This window comes from Taudactylus pleione, unplaced genomic scaffold (genome assembly GCF_031769625.1).
Source record: "Taudactylus pleione unplaced genomic scaffold, aTauple2 ptg000707l, whole genome shotgun sequence".
NCBI lineage: Eukaryota > Metazoa > Chordata > Amphibia > Anura > Myobatrachidae > Taudactylus > Taudactylus pleione.
This window is the reverse complement of record NW_028285109.1, coordinates 12545381-12564853: the sequence shown is the minus strand read 5'-3', so window position 1 is coordinate 12564853 and position 19473 is coordinate 12545381.

The following is a 19473-nucleotide window of genomic DNA, read 5'->3' as shown; positions in this document are numbered from 1 at the left end:
GTGCGCCTGTGTCATAAGTAAAGGGCCGGCTGGCTTGACCGTTAAAGGGTGCTGTGACCCCCAAAGTACACTCCAGTCCAAACCAAAAAAAAAATGATTTTCTGTGTTTGTGAATTGTGTGCGCAGTAGCCGCACGTGCATCAACAAAGTAGTGCCAAGCGTGCGCCTGTGTCATAAGTAAAGGGCCGGCTGGCTTGACCGTTAAAGGGTGCTGTAACCCCCAAAGTACACTCCAGTCCAAACCAAAAAAAAAATTATTTTCTGTGTTTGTGAATTGTGTGCGCAGTAGCCGCACGTGCATCAACAAAGTAGTGCCAAGCGTGCGCCTGTGTCATAAGTAAAGGGCCGGCTGGCTTGACCATTAAAGGGTGCTGTAACCCCCAAAGTACACTCCAGTCCAAACCAAAAAAAAAATTATTTTCTGTGTTTGTGAATTGTGTGCGCAGTAGCCGCACGTGCATCAACAAAGTAGTGCCAAGCGTGCGCCTGTGTCATAAGTAAAGGGCCGGCTGGCTTGACCGTTAAAGGGTGCCTTAACCCCCAAAGTACACTCCAGTCCAAACCAAAAAAATATATATTTTCTGTGTTTGTGAATTGTGTGCGCAGTAGCCGCACGTGCATCAACAAAGTAGTGCCAAGCGTGCGCCTGTGTCATAAGTAAAGGGCCGGCTGGCTTGACCGTTAAAGGGTGCTGTAACCCCCAAAGTACACTCCAGTCCAAACCAAAAAAAAAAATATTTTCTGTGTTTGTGAATTGTGTGCGCAGTAGCCGCATGTGCATCAACAAAGTAGTGCCAAGCGTGCGCCTGTGTCATAAGTAAAGGGCCAGCTGGCTTGACCGTTAAAGGGTGCTGTAACCCCCAAAGTACACTCCAGTCCAAACCAAAAAAATATATATTTTCTGTGTTTGTGAATTGTGTGCGCAGTAGCCGCACGTGCATCAACAAAGTAGTGCCAAGCGTGCGCCTGTGTCATAAGTAAAGGGCCGGCTGGCTTGACCGTTAAAGGGTGCTGTAACCCCCAAAGTACACTCCAGTTCAAACCAAAAAAATAATATTTTTTGTGTGTTTGTGAATTGTGTACGCAGTAGCCGCACGTGCATCAACAAAGTAGTGCCAAGCGTGCGCCTGTGTCATAAGTAAAGGACCGGCTGGCTTGACCGTTAAAGGGTGCTGTAACCCCCAAAGTAAACTCCAGTCCAAACCAAAAAAAAAATATTTTTCTGTGTTTGTGAATTGTGTGCACAGTAGCCGCACGTGCATCAACAAAGTAGCAGCGCCAAGCGTGCGCCTGTGTCATAAGTAAAGGGCCAGCTGGCTTGACCGTTAAAGGGTGCTGTAACCCCCAAAGTACACTCCAGTTCAAACCAAAAAAATAATATTTTTTGTGTGTTTGTGAATTGTGTACGCAGTAGCCGCACGTGCATCAACAAAGTAGTGCCAAGCGTGCGCCTGTGTCATAAGTAAAGGGCTGGCTGGCTTGACCGTTAAAGGGAGCTGTAACCCCCAAAGTACACTCCAGTCCAAACCAAAAAAAAAAATATATTTTCTGTGTTTGTGAATTGTGTGCGCAGTAGCCGCACGTGCATCAACAAAGTAGTGCCAAGCGTGCGCCTGTGTCATAAGTAAAGGTCCGGCTGGCTTGACCGTTAAAGGGTGCTGTAACCCCCAAAGTACACTCCAGTCCAAACCAAAAAAATATATATTTTCTGTGTTTGTGAATTGTGTGCGCAGTAGCCGCACGTGCATCAAAAAAGTAGCAGCGCCAAGCGTGCGCCTGTGTCATAAGTAAAGGGCCGGCTGGCTTGACCGTTAAAGGGTGCTGTAACCCCCAAAGTACACTCCAGTCCAAACCAAAAAAAAAATAATTTTCTGTGTTTGTGAATTGTGTGCGCAGTAGCCGCACGTGCATCAACAAAGTAGTGCCAAGCGTGCACCTGTGTCATAAGTAAAGGGCCGGCTGGCTTGACCGTTAAAGGGTGCTGTAACCCCCAAAGTACACTCCAGTCAAAACCAAAAAAAAAAATACTTTCTGTGTTTGTGAATTGTGTGCGCAGTAGCCGCACGTGCATCAACAAAGTAGTGCCAAGCGTGCGCCTGTGTCATAAGTAAAGGGCCGGCTGGCTTGACCGTTAAAGGGTGCTGTAACCCCCAAAGTACACTCCAGTCCAAACCAAAAAAAAATATATTTTCTGTGTTTGTGAATTGTGTGCGCAGTAGCCGCACGTGCATCAACAAAGTAGTGCCAAGCGTGCGCCTGTGTCATAAGTAAAGGGCCGGCTGGCTTGACCGTTAAAGGGTGCTGTAACCCCCAAAGTACACTCCAGTCCAAACCAAAAAAAAAAATATTTTCTGTGTTTGTGAATTGTGTGCGCAGTAGCCGCACGTGCATCAACAAAGTAGTGCCAAGCGTGCGCCTGTGTCATAAGTAAAGGGCCGGCTGGCTTGACCATTAAAGGGTGCTGTAACCCCCAAAGTACACTCCAGTCCAAACCAAAAATATATATATTTTCTGTGTTTGTGAATTGTGTGCGCAGTAGCTGCACGTGCATCAACAAAGTAGTGCCAAGCGTGCGCCTGTGTCATAAGTAAAGGGCCGGCTGGCTTGACCGTTAAAGGGTGCTGTAACCCCCAAAGTACACTCCAGTCCAAACCAAAAAAAAAAATATTTTCTGTGTTTGTGAATTGTGTGCGCAGTAGCCGCACGTGCATCAACAAAGTAGTGCCAAGCGTGCGCCTGTGTCATAAGTAAAGGGCCAGCTGGCTTGACCGTTAAAGGGTGCTGTAACCCCCAAAGTACACTCCAGTCAAAACCAAAAAAATATATATTTTCTGTGTTTGTGAATTGTGTGCGCAGTAGCCGCACGTGCATCAACAAAGTAGTGCCAAGCGTGCGCCTGTGTCATAAGTGAAGGGCCGGCTGGCTTGACCATTAAAGGGTGCTGTAACCCCCAAAGTACACTCCAGTCCAAACCCAAAAAAAATAATTTTCTGTGTTTGTGAATTGTGTGCGCAGTAGCCGCACGTGCATCAACAAAGTAGTGCCAAGCGTGCGCCTGTGTCATAAGTAAAGGGCCGGCTGGCTTGACCATTAAAGGGTGCTGTAACCCCCAAAGTACACTCCAGTCCAAACCAAAAAAAAAATATTTTTCTGTGTTTGTGAATTGTGTGCACAGTAGCCGCACGTGCATCAACAAAGTAGCAGCGCCAAGCGTGCGCCTGTGTCCCATAAGTAAAGAGCTGGCTGGCTCATTTCTTAAAGGCTGGTGTAACCCTCAAAGTGCACTACTCTCCAGCAAAAATAAATAAATATTTTCTGTGTTTAGCCGCACGTATATATCAAATCGATATAACATAAATAGAGGACCAAACTTTCTCCGATAAAAATAAAATAGAGAAAGATCAAGAACCACTTCCTCCTAGTGCTGAAGCTGCTGCCACTAGTCATGACATAGACGATAACATGCCATCAACGTCGTCTGCCAAGGCCGATGCCCAATGTCATAATAGAGGGCACATACAATCCCAAATGACAAAGTTCAGGAAAATGACCTTGAAAAAAACATTTAAATCAGCTGAAGAGAAACGTAAACTTGCCAATATGCCATTTACGACACGGAGTGGCAAGGAACGGCTAAGGTCGATCCCTAGTATGTTCATGACTAGTGGTTCAGCTTCACATGACTATGGAAGCCCTCCTCCCACTAAAAAAATCAAAAGAGTTAAGCTGGCAAAAGCACAGCGAAGAACTGTGCTTTCTAAGAAGATATCACAAATCCCCAAGGAGAGTCCAAGTGTGGTGGTGGTTGCGATGCCTGACCTTCCCAGCACTGGACGGGAAGAGGTGGCTCTTTCCACCATTTGCACGCCCCCTGCAAGTGCTGAAAGGAGCACCCACAGTCCACTTGCTGATATGCAAATTGAAGATGTCACTGTTGAAGTACAACAGGATGAGGATACTGGTGTAGCTGGCGCTGAGGAGGAAGTTGGTGAGGAGGATTCTGATGGTGATGTGGTTTGTTTAAATCAGGCTCCGGGGAAGACAGTTGTTGTCCGTGGGATGAAAAAGCCCATCACGGTCATGCCTGGGCAGAAGACCAAACATTCCACCTCTTTGGTCTGGCAATATTTCTATCCAAATCCGGACAACAACTGTCTTGCCATAAGTACCTTATGTAAAGGTGGAATAAGTAGGGGTAGGGACGTTAACCACCTAGGAACATCCTCCCTTATATGGCACCTGCAGCGCTTTCATAATAAGTTACTGTCAAGTTCAGAAACTTTGGCTAAGACCGTAAGCAGTCCAGGGACACCTAAATCCCGTTGTCCTGTTGTATCCAACCGCCTGCAAACCACACCGTCAACTCCCTCCTCGTCAATTTCCTCCTTAGTCAGGATCGGAAGTAGTCCTGCAGGCCATGTCACTGGCATGACTGACTCTCCTATCCCGGCTTCCTCCGGAGGATCCTGCATTGCTACGCCTCCTGCTGCCGCTGCTGCTGTTGCTGCTGCTGGGAGTCGTTCATCATCCCAGAGAGGAAGTAGGAACACCACTACTTTTACTAAACAATTGACCCTCCAACAGTCCTTAGCGAGGAGGATGAAGTACGACAGCAGTCATCCTGAAGCAAAACGTATAACTGAGGCCTTGACTGCTATGTTGGTGTTAGACGTGCATCCGGTATCCGCCATTAGTGCAGTGGGATTTAGACAATTGCTGGAGGTAGTGTGTCCCCGGTTTCAAATCCCGTCTAGATTCCACTTCACTAGGCAGGCGATACCGAGACTGTACAGAAACGTCAGAAAAGTGTCCTCAGTGTCCTGAAAAATGCCGTTGTACCCAATGTCCACTTAACCACGGACATGTGGACAAGTGGAACAGGGCAGACTAAGGACTATATGACTGTGACAGCCCACTGGGTAGATGTATCACCTTACGCAGCAACAGCAGCAGTGTCACCAGTCACAGCATCTCAGAAACACCAGCTCGTTCCAAGGCAGGCTACGCTGTGTATCACCGGTTTCAGTAAGAGGCACACCGCCGACAACCTCTTAGAGAAACTGAGGGAAATCATCGCCCAGTGGCTTCCCCCACTTAGACTCTCCTGGGGATTTGTGATATCTGACAACGCCACCAATATTGTGCGGGCATTACATCTGGGCAATTTCCAGCACGTCCCATGTTTTGCTCACACAATAAACTTGGTGGTGCAGAATTTTCTGAAAAGCGACAGGGGCGTGCAGGAGACGCTTTGGGTGGCCCTAAAAATTTCAGGCCACTTTCGCCATTCAGCGACTGCGTGCCGAAGACTGGAGCGCCAGCAAGCACTCTGAACCTGCCCTGCCATCACCTGAAGCAAGAGGTTGTGACGTGGTGGAACTCAACCCTCTATATGCTTCAGAGGATGGATGAGCAGCAAAAGGCCATTCAAGCCTATACATCCACCTATGACATAGGCAAAGGAGGGGGTATGCACCTGACTCAAGCGCAGTGGAGAATGATTTCCGTGTTGTGCAAGGTTCTCCAGCCCTTCCAACTTGCCACACGTGAAGTCAGTTCAGACACTGCCAGCCTGAGTCAGGTCATTCCCCTCATCAGGCTTTTGCAGAAGCAGCTGGAGAAAGTGAAGGAGGAGCTAAGAAGGAGCGATTCCGCTCGGCATGTGGGACTTGTGGATGAAGCCCTTCATTCGCTTTGCCAGGATTCCAGGGTGGTCAATCTGTTGAAATCAGCCCACTACATTTTGGCCACCGTGCTCGATCCTAGGTTTAAAGCCTATGTGGTGTCTCTCTTTCCGGCCGACGCAAGCCTGCAGAGGTGCAAAGACCTGCTGGTGAACACACTGTCAGCTGAAGCGGAACGTGACACGTCAACAGCTCCTTCTTCATTTTCTCCCGCAACTGGGGCTGCCAGGAAAAAACTTAGGTATCCTAAGCAACCCGCTGGCGGTGATGCAGGGCAGGCAGGACCAAGTTTGGACATCTGGTCCGGACTGAAGGACCTGGCAACAATTTCTGACATGTCTACTGTCACTGCATATGATACTGTCACCATTGACAGAATGGTGGAGGATTACATCGGTGACAGCATCCAAGTAGGCATGTCAGACAGACCATACCTGTACTGGCAGGAAAAAGAGGCAATTTACAGGCCCCTGTACAAACTGGCTCTATTTTACCTGAGTTGCCCCCCCTCCAGTGTGTACTCCGAAAGATTGTTTAGTGCAGCCGGGAACCTTGTCAGCGAAAGGCGTAGGAGGTTGCTTCCACAGAATGTGGAGAAGATGATGTTCATCAAAATGAATCATCAGCTCTTCCAGGGAGACCAGCCTCCAGAACGTACAGAGGGACCTGTGGTGGTGGATTCAAGTGGGGACGAGTTAATACTTTGTGAGGATGAGGATGTACACACTGGAGAGGGTGAGGAATCGGTGGATGAGGAGGATGAGGATGACATCTTGCCTCCGTAGAGCCAGTTTGTGCAGGGACACATTAATTGCCAGCTTGTTTTGTGGGGGCCCAAACGAACCAATCATTTCAGCCACAGTTGTGTGGCAGACCCTGGCGCTGAAATGATTGCTTTGTTAAAGTGAGCATGTCCTGTTTATACAACATAAGGGTGGGCGGGAGGGCCCAAGGACAATTCCATCTTGCACCTCTTTTTTTTCTTTGCATTATGTACAGTTTGGGGCCTAGTTTTTCAAACTGCCATCCTGTCTGCCACTGCAGTATCACGCCTAGATGGGTCACGTGTTTGTGCCGCCCACTCGTGTCGCTTAGCATAGTCATCCAGCTACCTCGGTGCAACCTTTTGGACATAAAAATACTATTGTGAGGTGTGAGGTGTTCAGAATAGACTGGAAATGAGTGGAAATTAAGATTATTGAGGTTAATAATAGCATAGGAGCAGAAAAACCTACAAATTCTGTGATTTTAGCTGTTTTTATGCTTTTTTTCAAAAAAATACAGATCCAAAACACAAAACCCAGAACCCAAAACGGAAGGGTGGTTTTGGCAAAACCAATCCAGATCCAAAACACGAAGAAAGATCCAGATCCAAAACCAAAACACAAAACACGAAAAGTGGCCGGTGCACACCCCTTAATTATACAAGTAAATAAAAGCTCAGCTTTTTTCATTTCTTTGTAATGGCCATCACGATTCGCCACCGTAACTGAGGGTGGCGCTATGGTCACTTACATGTCCCACCATCACTTCCAGATGTCCTCAGGCATATCTGAGCATGTGGCCTCCCAGTAGCCATTACCTATCCTGTCAACTTACTGATGCCATAGAGACGGGACAGAGATCGCCAGAAGGGTGAGCGAAGGCTGAGTGTCTCTCTTTTTAATATATTGCTGTGATGATAAGCAGTGATGCAGGAAGTTGCTTAGCACAGAGATAAGTAACATCTGCCCCATGATTGGTATTTTTATTAATGTTTAAGTGACATTTTAATAAGCTATTAAGCAAGCTTTCTTTAGTAGCATCACAATAAATATAAAAAGATTTAGTGCACTTGTTAGCTTTATATGATTAAGTGTTACATAATGACAGAATAATAATTGCCTTCTTTTATACAAATGTTTTTAATGTCGTCAGTGAGTTGATATGTCGCCCTCTTGTGGTCAGAATGAGAGCAAAAAATGGGAACAGAAAACACAAGTTTTTTTAAACAGGGATTTAGGGGGAGCTGTATCAAACATTGGAGAGAGATAAAGTGGAGAGAGATTAAGTACTGACCAATCAGATCCCAGATGTCATTTTAGCTCCCTCGAAGGTTTGATACAGCTCCCCCTCAGAACTAAGGACCACTCAGTCGGTGCATTCAAGTTTCGCATTTTTTTTGCATTATTGAAAACATTATTGAAAGCATACTAGCAGGACAATTAATAAGAATCAATGTGCGAACCGCTTTACGGGAAGTTGAATCATATTGGATTTTTTTCTTATCAGTGGCATTTAAAAAAATCCAATTTAAAAACTCACAAATGGATAAGAAATTATCTAAATAGTATAAAATAAAAAATGACATTGATTGAAAAGATTGGTGAATAGATTCACCTAAGAAAAAAAACCCCCAAAGTTCCAATATCGCAAATTTTATTTTAATCTATGTAGGGAATTCAATTAGCCGCTGTAATTTAACGCAGGCTAATTGATCCCTCGGTGCTATCCAATTAGCCCTGAAGTCATCCCGAAGAACTGCACCTAATGGATATTTATTTTCCAGTGTGAGCAGATATACGCGATAATTAGCCTGTTAGGTGCAAACCATGGGGTAACACGTATGTCCGGGAACTTTTCCCAGATTCTGTGTGCTAATGCCCAATAACAGATCATTTATCGGGCGAGAAAAGGGCTGTACCGGTAATTGAATAGCTACGGACGTTAAAGCCGAGGATACCACCTTTTTTCACCCCAAAAATTATCGTGACTAATTGAATTCTCCATGTCTGACATGTTTCATGCAAGTATGGGTTAAACACCATGCATGTCTGAGTAAAGTTGGGCACACACTAAGCGATGTGTACCCAGCCCGATCTTGCGTGTGGCAGGGTGTCGGCATCGGCAAGTGCATACACACTTGCTGATGTCGGCAGCGATGGAGCGACAGTGGGGGCCATGCTGCATTCGGCAGTGTGGCCCCCACTGATGATATCGCCCGTTGGGCCTGCCGCGTCACTGACCAATGAGCCTATAACATCTAGTGTGTACCCAGCATAAATTTTTAGCCTCTTTGGGGTCAATCCTATTCCATTCAAAGGGTGCGAGTTAAAACGCCGGCAACAGACCAGCATCTTGCACCCTTCACAGCCCGTTCCGAACCCAAAATCGCTTAATTTTGCTCTGAACCCTATGGGTCTGCGAGCACTTTTAGGCGAATCCGGGCAGCCGTGAAGCGCGTCCATTGTCGCGATGACTCGCACCAGTGAGTACATCTCATGGAATAGGATTGACCCCTTAGAATCAATATGTAGTCTTCAGTACCCTCTAGTGGCTAAATTAGATAAGTACAATATGTTTATATATATATAGTTACACTTCTTATGAATTTTCAATACTAAAAGTAAATAGGCACACAATTTAATTTTAAAAGACTTTGGTCAGTCATTGGTCAGTCAATAGACACTGTTGATTAAGGGCCTGATTCAGCATGGATCGCTATTGCAACAGCGTATGCAGATCGTTCGATGGTGCGTACTGTGCATGCATATGCAGTGCAGGGCACATGAGTGAGATAGCATTGCGATTGCTTTGCGATCACTCAAGCAGAATGAAAGCCATCGCAGAGTGAGTGACAGGCTGTGAGCGTTTGGGGGTGGTGACGGAGGAGTGGTCGGAGAAACGCAGGCGTGCCTGTCCGTTTGAAGGGCGTTGCATGGGCGTGCATAAATTAGCCACTGAGACGACATACGCAGCCTGTGTACTCACTGCGTGCAACAAGACTTGCAGTTTCTGCGCCAGGTAAGACCTGCTGTAATTGTGCACGAGGGACCGATGTTACTCGATGTTCCCGATGTATACGCAGGACTGCACGGTATTACGGCCGTAAGATAGTGGTAGTGGGTGTCTCTATGCTGGCTGTGCGACGGCTTTGTGATTGCATTCATTAACAGACCTCCGTGCGTAATCGCTGCTGCGATCACAATAGAGATCCATGATGAATCAGGCCCTATGTTTGCCGATTGGTCATACAAGGAGACTAAAGGTCAGCTGCATTATATAAATGACTGCTAGTTTTGTAACACTGGTGGGAGAGATGCAGCCTTTACTCAAGGTTATTGTCTCCTATGCCTGCCTCCTACCAGAAGTGAAATTACAAGGCTACCAATGCCATTTTTATTATTAATGCTGTGTTTCCTTATTCCAAGCCTCTCAGGCTTTATTGCTCTCCATTTTATTAATGCAATAAATAGCTCAGGGATATGAGGTAATATAAGCATACTTGCCGACATTCAGCTCCCTCCTTCCGGGAGGGAGCTGAATGCCTGCATACAGCGGGAGGCATGGCCAGGCAATGCGTCCGCAGGGCCGGATTAACAATGGGGCTGATGGAGCTACAGCTCCAGGCCCCCTGTGAAAATAGGCCCACAGCATCTTGTGCTGTTGACTGTTGTAGCCAGGAATTTTTTACCTGCCACAGCAGGCTGTGAGTAGGCGTCCGATGCCCCGCCCCCCCCCGATCGCGGGACGCGAGCACCCCCCCAAGCAGGCTTCGCGTGGCTGTCCCATCCGATGCCCCTCCCCCCGTGGCAGATCACACCAGGAAGGGGGTATCAGGGCACTCCCCCCATCCCCCCCAGCAGGCTGCGAGTGGGCGTCTTCCGTGGCTGTCAGATGCTCCGCCCCTCCCCGTGCTGCGGATCACACCAGGGAAGGGTGGAATCAAGGCTGGAGCATGGCTTGGCGGGCAGTGTCAACAGTCTGCCTGGTCATCACGAATTACTCCCGGGAGCTCCTATGCCAGACTGACGTCGCAGCACTGCGCTGCCAGCGGCGCGCACACCCAACAGATGAACATGCTAGGAGAGACACAAGAATGGAAATAAGGATGAATGAAGGTACCGGGGAGGTGGGGAGGCCTGTTTAACATCACATAAACTGTCACCTAAGGATACAATGAAAAATGCAGTTTTAGGATATCTATTTTATGTTTGTTTTTTATATATTTAATATTATTTTGAGTTTATTACACTGTATAGTTGAATAGTAAAAAAAAAAAAACATGAGGTACACTATCTATCTATCTATCTATCTATCTATCTATCTATCTATCTATCTATCTATCTATCTATCTATCTATCCATCCATCCATCCATCCATCCATCCATCCATCCATCCATCCATCCATCCATCCATCCATCTATCTATCTATCTATCTATCTATCTATCTATCTATCTATCTATCTATCTATCTATCTATCTATCTATCTATCTAGTACACTAACCTTTTATCTATCTATCCATGAGGTACACTAACCTTCTATCTATCTATCTATCTATCTATCTATCTATCTATCTATCTATCTATCTATCTATCTATCTATCTATCTATCTATCTATCTAGTACACTAACCTTTTATCTATCTATCCATGAGGTACACTAATCTATCTATCTATCTATCTATCTATCTATCTATCTATCTATCTATCTATCTATCTATCTATCTATCTATCTAGTACACTAACCTTTTATCTATCTATCTATCTATCTATCTATCTATCTATCTATCTATCTATCTATCTATCTATCTATCCATGAGGTACACTAACCATCTATCTATCTATCTATCTATCTATCTATCTATCTATCTATCTATCTATCTGTCTGTCTGTCTGTCTGTCTGTCTGTCTGTCTGTCTGTCTGTCTGTCTGTCTGTCTGTCTATCTATCTATCTATCTATCTATCTGGTACACTAACCTTTTATCTATCTATCCATGAGGTACACTAATCTATCTATCTATCTATCTATCTATCTATCTATCTATCTATCTATCTATCTAGTACACTAACCTTTTATCTATCTATCTATCTATCTATCTATCTATCTATCTATCCATGAGGTACGCTAACCTTCTATCTATCTATCTATCTATCTATCTATCTATCTATCTATCTGTCTGTCTGTCTGTCCGTCCGTCCGTCCGTCCGTCTGTCCGTCTGTCCGTCTGTCCGTCTGTCCGTCTGTCCGTCCGTCCGTCTGTCCGTCCGTCTGTCTGTCTGTCTGTCTGTCTGTCTGTCTATCTATCTATCCATCTATCTATCTATCTAGTACACTAACCTTTTATCTATCTATCCATGAGGTACACTAACCTTTTATCTATCTATCTATCTATCTATCTATCTATCTATCTATCTATCTATCTATCTATCTATCTATCTATCTAGTACACTAACCTTTTATCTATCTATCCATGAGGTACACTAATCTATCTATCTATCTATCTATCTATCTATCTATCTATCTATCTATCTATCTATCTATCTATCTATCTATCTATCTATCTATCTATCTATCTATCTAGTACACTAACCTTTTATCTATCTATCTATCTATCTATCTATCTATCTATCTATCTATCCATGAGGTACACTAACCATCTATCTATCTATCTATCTATCTATCTATCTATCTATCTATCTATCTATCTATCTATCTATCTATCTGTCTGTCTGTCTGTCTGTCTGTCTGTCTGTCTGTCTGTCTGTCTGTCTGTCTGTCTGTCTATCTATCTGGTACACTAACCTTTTATCTATCTATCCATGAGGTACACTAATCTATCTATCTAACTATCTATCTATCTATCTGGTACACTAACCTTCTATCCAGGGGCGTATCTACCCATTGGCCAGGATGGCACACGCCAGGGGCGCCGGCCAAAGGGGGGGGCGCCGTCCGGCAGTGCCACCAGCAGCCAATGGGTGGACTACCTCAAGGGCTTGAACTAGCCCCGCTAGTCCCCTGGGCCTCAAGTGTAGGGCAGACCGCAGTGAGAGCGGTTTGCCCTACACAGTTACAAACACACAGCTGCCAGCGGCGACTGTCTGTTTGATATAGCAGCCAGCCAATGAGAGTCAGACAGACTCTCATTGGCTGCAGCATCGTCCACGGAGGGAGCCGGCAGGATCTCACTCATGAGCTCCGCTTTCCGGCTCCCTCCGCAGCGGGTGATGGGAGAGACGTCTCTCCCATCCCATAGTGCAGAGCGGGCCCTGAGGAGTGGACAGCGGTCAGTCGTCGGTAGGAGCGGGGATCAGGTAAATTGCTTTTTTTTTTTCCTGTGTGTATTTTTTTTTCTGGCACAGAGGGGGGGGGGGGGGAGTGTGGCTACTAGGGGGCATTGTATAGGAACACTGTGTGGCTACTGGGGGCACTTTGTGGGGAGGGGGAATGGACGTTACTGGGGGCACTGTATTGTAGGAGCTGCTACTGGGGGCATGTTGGGGGGGTGGCCGCTACTGGGGGCACTGTATTGTGGGGACCGCTACTGGGGGCACGTTATGGGGGGTGGATGGCCACTACTGGGGGCACTGTATTGTTGGGGCCACTGGGGGCATGTTATGGGGGGAGTGGCTGCTACTGGGGGCACTGTGTAGGGGGACTATTACTGGGGACACTGTATAGGGGGGACTACTACTGGGGGCACTGTATAGGGGGACTACTACTGGATGCACTGTATAGGGGGACTACTACTGGGGGCACTGCATAGAGTGGACTACTACTGGGGGCACTGCATAGAGGGGACTACTACTGGGGGCACTGCATAGAGGGGACTACTACTGGGGGCACTGCATAGGAGGAACTACTACTGGGGGCACTGCATAGGGGGGACTACTACTGGGGGCACTGCATAGGGGGGACTACTACTGGGGACATTTCCTGAAATTATGGGGGAAGGGGGCACCAGTCCATTACCTTGCCAGGGGCGCTCGGATCCCTAGATACACCCCTGCTTCTATCTATCTCTCTATCTATACATGAGGTACACTAACCTTCTATCTATCTATCTATCTATCTATCTATCTATCTATCTATCTATCTATCTCTACACTATCTATAATTATACACACATATCTATCTATAATTATATATATATATATATATATATACATAATGTGTGTGATGCCAGGTTTGACTACCAATATATATATATATATATATATATATATATATATATATATATATATATTCAGCGCGATGATGAATAGCCGCAGGAGGGAGCTCCTGCAGCTATTCAATTCAATGAGCTGTGTGCTTTGTCGGGAAGCAGGTAAATCAGAGAATGCCGGTTCTCCAACTAAAGTGCCGGGTGCGCAGCTATTAGCGCCATGCTAAGCCGGCAAACAGCTGCGCACCCAGGCACTTTTTTCGAATTTCTCCTCTCATCCCCAGGGCCATAACCCTATACCCCTCAGTGGTGCCTAACCCTAACCTCCCCCCCTGTGGCTAACAGCTAAGGGTGCCCCACTTACCTGTCGATGTGCAGGCTGGCTTTGGGATTTAGTCCCGGGTTGGGATTACGACGCCAGGATTTCAACAGACGGAATCCCGGCCTTCTGTGTTTTGACTACATCCCCCAACCACAGTGCTGAACACACCTCTTGCGGCGGCACGCAATAGGCCCTTCATAAATTTCAGCTCCAGGCCCTTGTGGACCTTAATCTGGCACTGTGCGTCCGTATTGGGGGTGTGGCCAGGGACGGGACCGCACGATCGCGTCATCATGGCCCTGCCCCCTCCTCACAATTCCGAAAATAAAGACGCTGTGAGGTAGGGGGCGGAGCCACGATGTGACGCGATTCAGCGTGAATTGCGTCATCGGGTCCCCCCGTTGCGGGGGTTTCTAGTTGGTAGTCGGGGGGGGGCAGACGGCAGCCGGGAGGCTTGCCTGCCTTTCCGGGGGGGTCGGGAGTGGCACCCGATATTCGGGAGGCTAACGACCAAATCGGGATGGTAGGCAAGCCTGAATATAAGTGGTATGTTTTTTGTGAATGTTCTGTCTAGGGTCTTGTAAATCACTGTGTAACAGGATAGGGGGCTTCCCTACAGACACCAGTAGCTGGCACCTCGTCACTATGCAGGGACTGGCACCTTCTGTGTACACGTTGTGTACCCAGCACGATATCGCCGGCGACTGGACCCTGTATGTGTATGCACTTGCCTGTGCCAGGTCCTGCAGCACGGCTGATGGGAGATGTCGCTAGCAACTTGCGGGAGAACACATATCATGGGTACACAATAAATCGATGTACCCGATATGTTGCTCTGATCCACGGGATCAGATGACATATCGTCTAGTGTGTACCCAGCTTAATGGGTGGAGGATCTTCTCTGCTAGGGGGAGATCTGTATAAGGGGGGGATGTAGTTGGCATCCCAGCGGTCCGGATGCCAGTGCTCAGAATGCCGATGCTGGAATCCTGACACAAGTCAGAATCCCGGCACCAGCATCCTGACCGCCGACTTACCTTGATAAAGCTCCTTAGCGAAACGTTGCGTCGGTCTGCAACACACCCTGCCACCACTTACTATGACCTAATCTAAAAGTGATTTCTCCTTTGCTTCCTAACAATACCCGAGAGGGTCTGTCAATAACTGTATGAGAAGCATGGAGATCAGAACTCATGCTGTATAACTGATTTGCATATGTTTCCCATAAGCACTTTCATAGGGATTAAGGAGCTCATTCAGACCTGCTAGCTAAGCTATGGCCGCTCGCACTGTCGAATATTTTCCCATCTGCGCATGCGTATAATTCGCAATGAGCGTGCGCAAGCCCGTCTCTGCGATCAGGAATCGTGCACTCGTAGTACACAGACTGGACGCTACTTTGAGTGACAGATGATGCCGTTTGTGGGTGGTGACAGGGGAAGGTGCTTGTGAACGGGGGAGTGGTGCTGCGAATGCAGGCGCAGCTTAGCGTCTGGGTCTGAATCAGGTCCTAAGATTCATCCTATATAACATCGGTGTTATTTTCAGAATAATAAGTTTAACATATGATTGTTTATAATTTGGGACAAATGGAATAACACAGGAGGGATATTGAACAACTCATATACAGTATACACTAGGGGTGTGCACCGGCCACTTTTCGTGTTTTGTGTTTTGGTTTTGGATCTGGATCTTTCTTCGTGTTTTGGATCTGGATTGGTTTTGCCAAAACCACCCTTCCGTGTTTTGGGTTCTGGGTTTTGTGTTTTGGATCTGTATTTTTTTTTAAAAAAGCATAAAAACAGCTAAAATCACAGAATTTGTTGGTTTCTCTGCTCCTATGCTATTATTAACCTCAATAACCTTAATTTCCACTCATTTCCAGTCTATTCTGAACACCTCACACCTCACAATAGTGTTTTCATGTCCAAAAGGTTGCACCGAGGTAGCTGGATGACTATGCTAAGCGACACGAGTGGGCGGCACAAACACGTGACCCATCTAGGAGTGACACTGCAGTGGCAGACAGGATGGCAGTTAGAAAAACTAGGCCCCAAACTGTACATAATGCAAAGAAAAAAAAGAAGTGCAAGATGGAATTGTCCTTGGGCCCTCCCACCCACCCTTATGTTGTATAAACAGGACATGCACACTTTAACAAATCAATCATTTCAGCGCCAGGGTCTGCCACACAACTGTGGCTGAAATGATTGGTTCGTTTGGGCCCCCACAAAACAAGCTGGCAATTAATGTGTCCCTGCACAAACTGGCTCTACGGAGGCAAGATGTCATCCTCATCCTCCTCATCCACCGATTCCTCACCCTCTTCAGTGTGTACATCCTCATCCTCACAAAGTATTAACTCGTCCCCACTTGAATCCACCACCACAGGTCCCTCTGTACCTTCTGGAGGCTGGTCTCCCTGGAAGAGCTGATAATTCATTTTGATGAACATCATCTTCTCCACATTCTGTGGAAGCAACCTCCTACACCTTTCGCTGACAAGGTTCCCGGCTGCACTAAACACTCTTTCGGAGTACACACTGGAGGGGGGGCAACTCAGGTAAAATAGAGCCAGCTTGTACAGGGGCCTCCAAATTGCCTCTTTTTCCTGCCAGTACAGGTATGGACTGTCTGACATGCCTACTTGGATGCTGTCACCGATGTAATCCTCCACCATTCTGTCAATGGTGACAGTATCATATGCAGTGACAGTAGACATGTCAGAAATTGTTGCCAGGTCCTTCAGTCCGGACCAGATGTCCAAACTTGGTCCTGCCTGCCCTGCATCACCGCCAGCGGGTTGCTTAGGATACCTAAGTTTTTTCCTGGCAGCCCCAGTTGCGGGAGAAAATGAAGAAGGAGCCGTTGATGTGTCACGTTCCGCTTCAGCTGACAGTGTGTTCACCAGCAGGTCTTTGCACCTCTGCAGGCTTGTGTCGGCCGGAAAGAGAGACACCACATAGGCTTTAAACCTAGGATCAAGCACGGTGGCCAAAATGTAGTGGTCTGATTTCAACAGATTGACCACCCTGGAATCCTGGCAAAGCGAATGAAGGGCTTCATCCACAAGTCCCACATGCCGAGCGGAATCGCTCCGTCTTAGCTCCTCCTTCACTTTCTCCAGCTGCTTCTGCAAAAGCCTGATGAGGGGAATGACCTGACTCAAGCTGGCTGTGTCTGAACTGACTTCACGTGTGGCAAGTTCGAAGGGCTGGAGAACCTTGCACAACACGGAAATCATTCTCCACTGCGCTTGAGTCAGGTGCATACCCCCTCCTTTGCCTATGTCATAGGTGGATGTATAGGCTTGTATGGCCTTTTGCTGCTCCTCCATCCTCTGAAGCATATAGAGGGTTGAGTTCCACCGCGTCACAACCTCTTGCTTCAGGTGATGGCGGGGCAGGTTCAAGAGTGTTTGCTGGCGCTCCAGTCTTCGGCACGCAGTCGCTGAATGGTGAAAGTGGGCAGAAATTTTTTGGGCCACCCAAAGCGTCTCCTGCACGCCCCTGTCGCTTTTCAGAAAATTCTGCACCACCAAGTTTATTGTGTGAGCAAAACATGGGACGTGCTGGAATTTGCCCAGATGTAATGCCCGCACAATATTGGTGGCGTTGTCAGATATCACAAATCCCCAGGAGAGTCTAAGTGGGGTAAGCCACTGGGCGATGATTTCCCTCAGTTTCTCTAAGAGGTTGTCGGCGGTGTGCCTCTTACTGAAACCGGTGATACACAGCGTAGCCTGCCTTGTAACGAGCTGGCGTTTCTGAGATGCTGCTACTGGTGACGCTGCTGCTGTTGCTGCGTAAGGTGATACATCTACCCAGTGGGCTGTCACAGTCATATAGTCCTTAGTCTGCCCTGTTCCACTTGTCCACATGTCCGTGGTTAAGTGGACATTGTGTACAACGGCATTTTTCAGGACACTGAGGACACTTTTTCTGACGTTTCTGTACAGTCTCGGTATCGCCTGGCTAGTGAAGTGGAATCTAGACGGGATTTGGAACCGGGGACACACTACCTCCATCAATTGTCTAAATCCCACTGCACTAATGGCGGATACCGGACGCACGTCTAACACCAACATAGCAGTCAAGGCCTCAGTTATACGTTTTGCTTCAGGATGACTGCTGTCGTACTTCATCCTCCTCGCTAAGGACTGTTGGAGGGTCAATTGTTTAGTAAAAGTAGTGGTGTTCCTACTTCCTCTCTGGGATGATGAACGACTCCCAGCAGCAGCAACAGCAGCAGCGGCAGCAGTAGGCGTAGCAATGCAGGATCCTCCAGAGGAATCCCGGATAGGAGAGTCAGTCATGCCAGTGACATGGCCTGCAGGACTACTTCCGATCCTGACTAAGGAGGAAATTGACGAGGAGGGAGTTGACGGTGTGGTTTGCAGGCGCTTGGATACAACAGGACAACGGGATTTAGGTGTCCCTGGACTGCTTATGGTCTTAGCCAAAGTTTCTGAACTTGACAGTAACTTTTTATGAACGCGCTGCAGGTGCCGTATAAGGGAGGATGTTCCTAGGTGGTTGACGTCCCTACCCCTACTTATTTCACCTTTACATATGGTACATATGGCAAGACAGTTGTTGTCCGGATTTGGATAGAAATATTGCCAGACCAAAGAGGTGAAATGTTTGGTCTTCTGCCCAGGCATGACCGTGATGGGCTTTTTCATCCCACGGACAACAACTGTCTCCCCCGGAGCCTGATTTAAACAAACCACATCACCATCAGAATCCTCCTCGCCAACTTCCTCCTCAGCGCCAGCTACACCAGTATCCTCATCCTGTTGTACTTCAACAGTGACATCTTCAATTTGCATATCAGCAAGTGGACTGTGGGTGCTCCTTTCAGCACTTGCAGGGGGCGTGCAAATGGTGGAAAGAGCCACCTCTTCCCGTCCAGTGCTGGGAAGGTCAGGCATCGCAACCACCACCACACTTGGACTCTCCTTGGGGATTTGTGATATCTTCTTAGAAAGCACAGTTCTTCGCTGTGCTTTTGCCAGCTTAACTCTTTTGATTTTTTTAGTGGGAGGAGGGCTTCCATCGTCATGTGAAGCTGAACCACTAGTCATGAACATACTAGGGATCGACCTTAGCCGTTCCTTGCCACTCCGTGTCGTAAATGGCATATTGGCAAGTTTACGTTTCTCTTCAGCTGATTTAAATGTCTTTTTCAAGGTCATTTTCCTGAACTTTGCCATTTGGGATTGTATGTGCCCTCTACTATGACATTGGGCATCGGCCTTGGCAGACGACGTTGATGGCATGTTATCGTCTATGTCATGACTAATGGCAGCAGCTTCAGCACTAGGAGGAAGTGGTTCTTGATCTTTCTCTATTTTATTTTTATCGGAGAAAGTTTGGTCCTCCATTTATGTTATATCGATTTGATATATACGTGCGGCTAAACACAGAAAATAATTTTTTTTTTGGTTTGGACTGGAGTGTACTTTGTGGGTTACAGCACCCTTTAACGGTCAAGCCAGCCGGCCCTTTACTTATGACACAGGCGCACTCTTGGCAC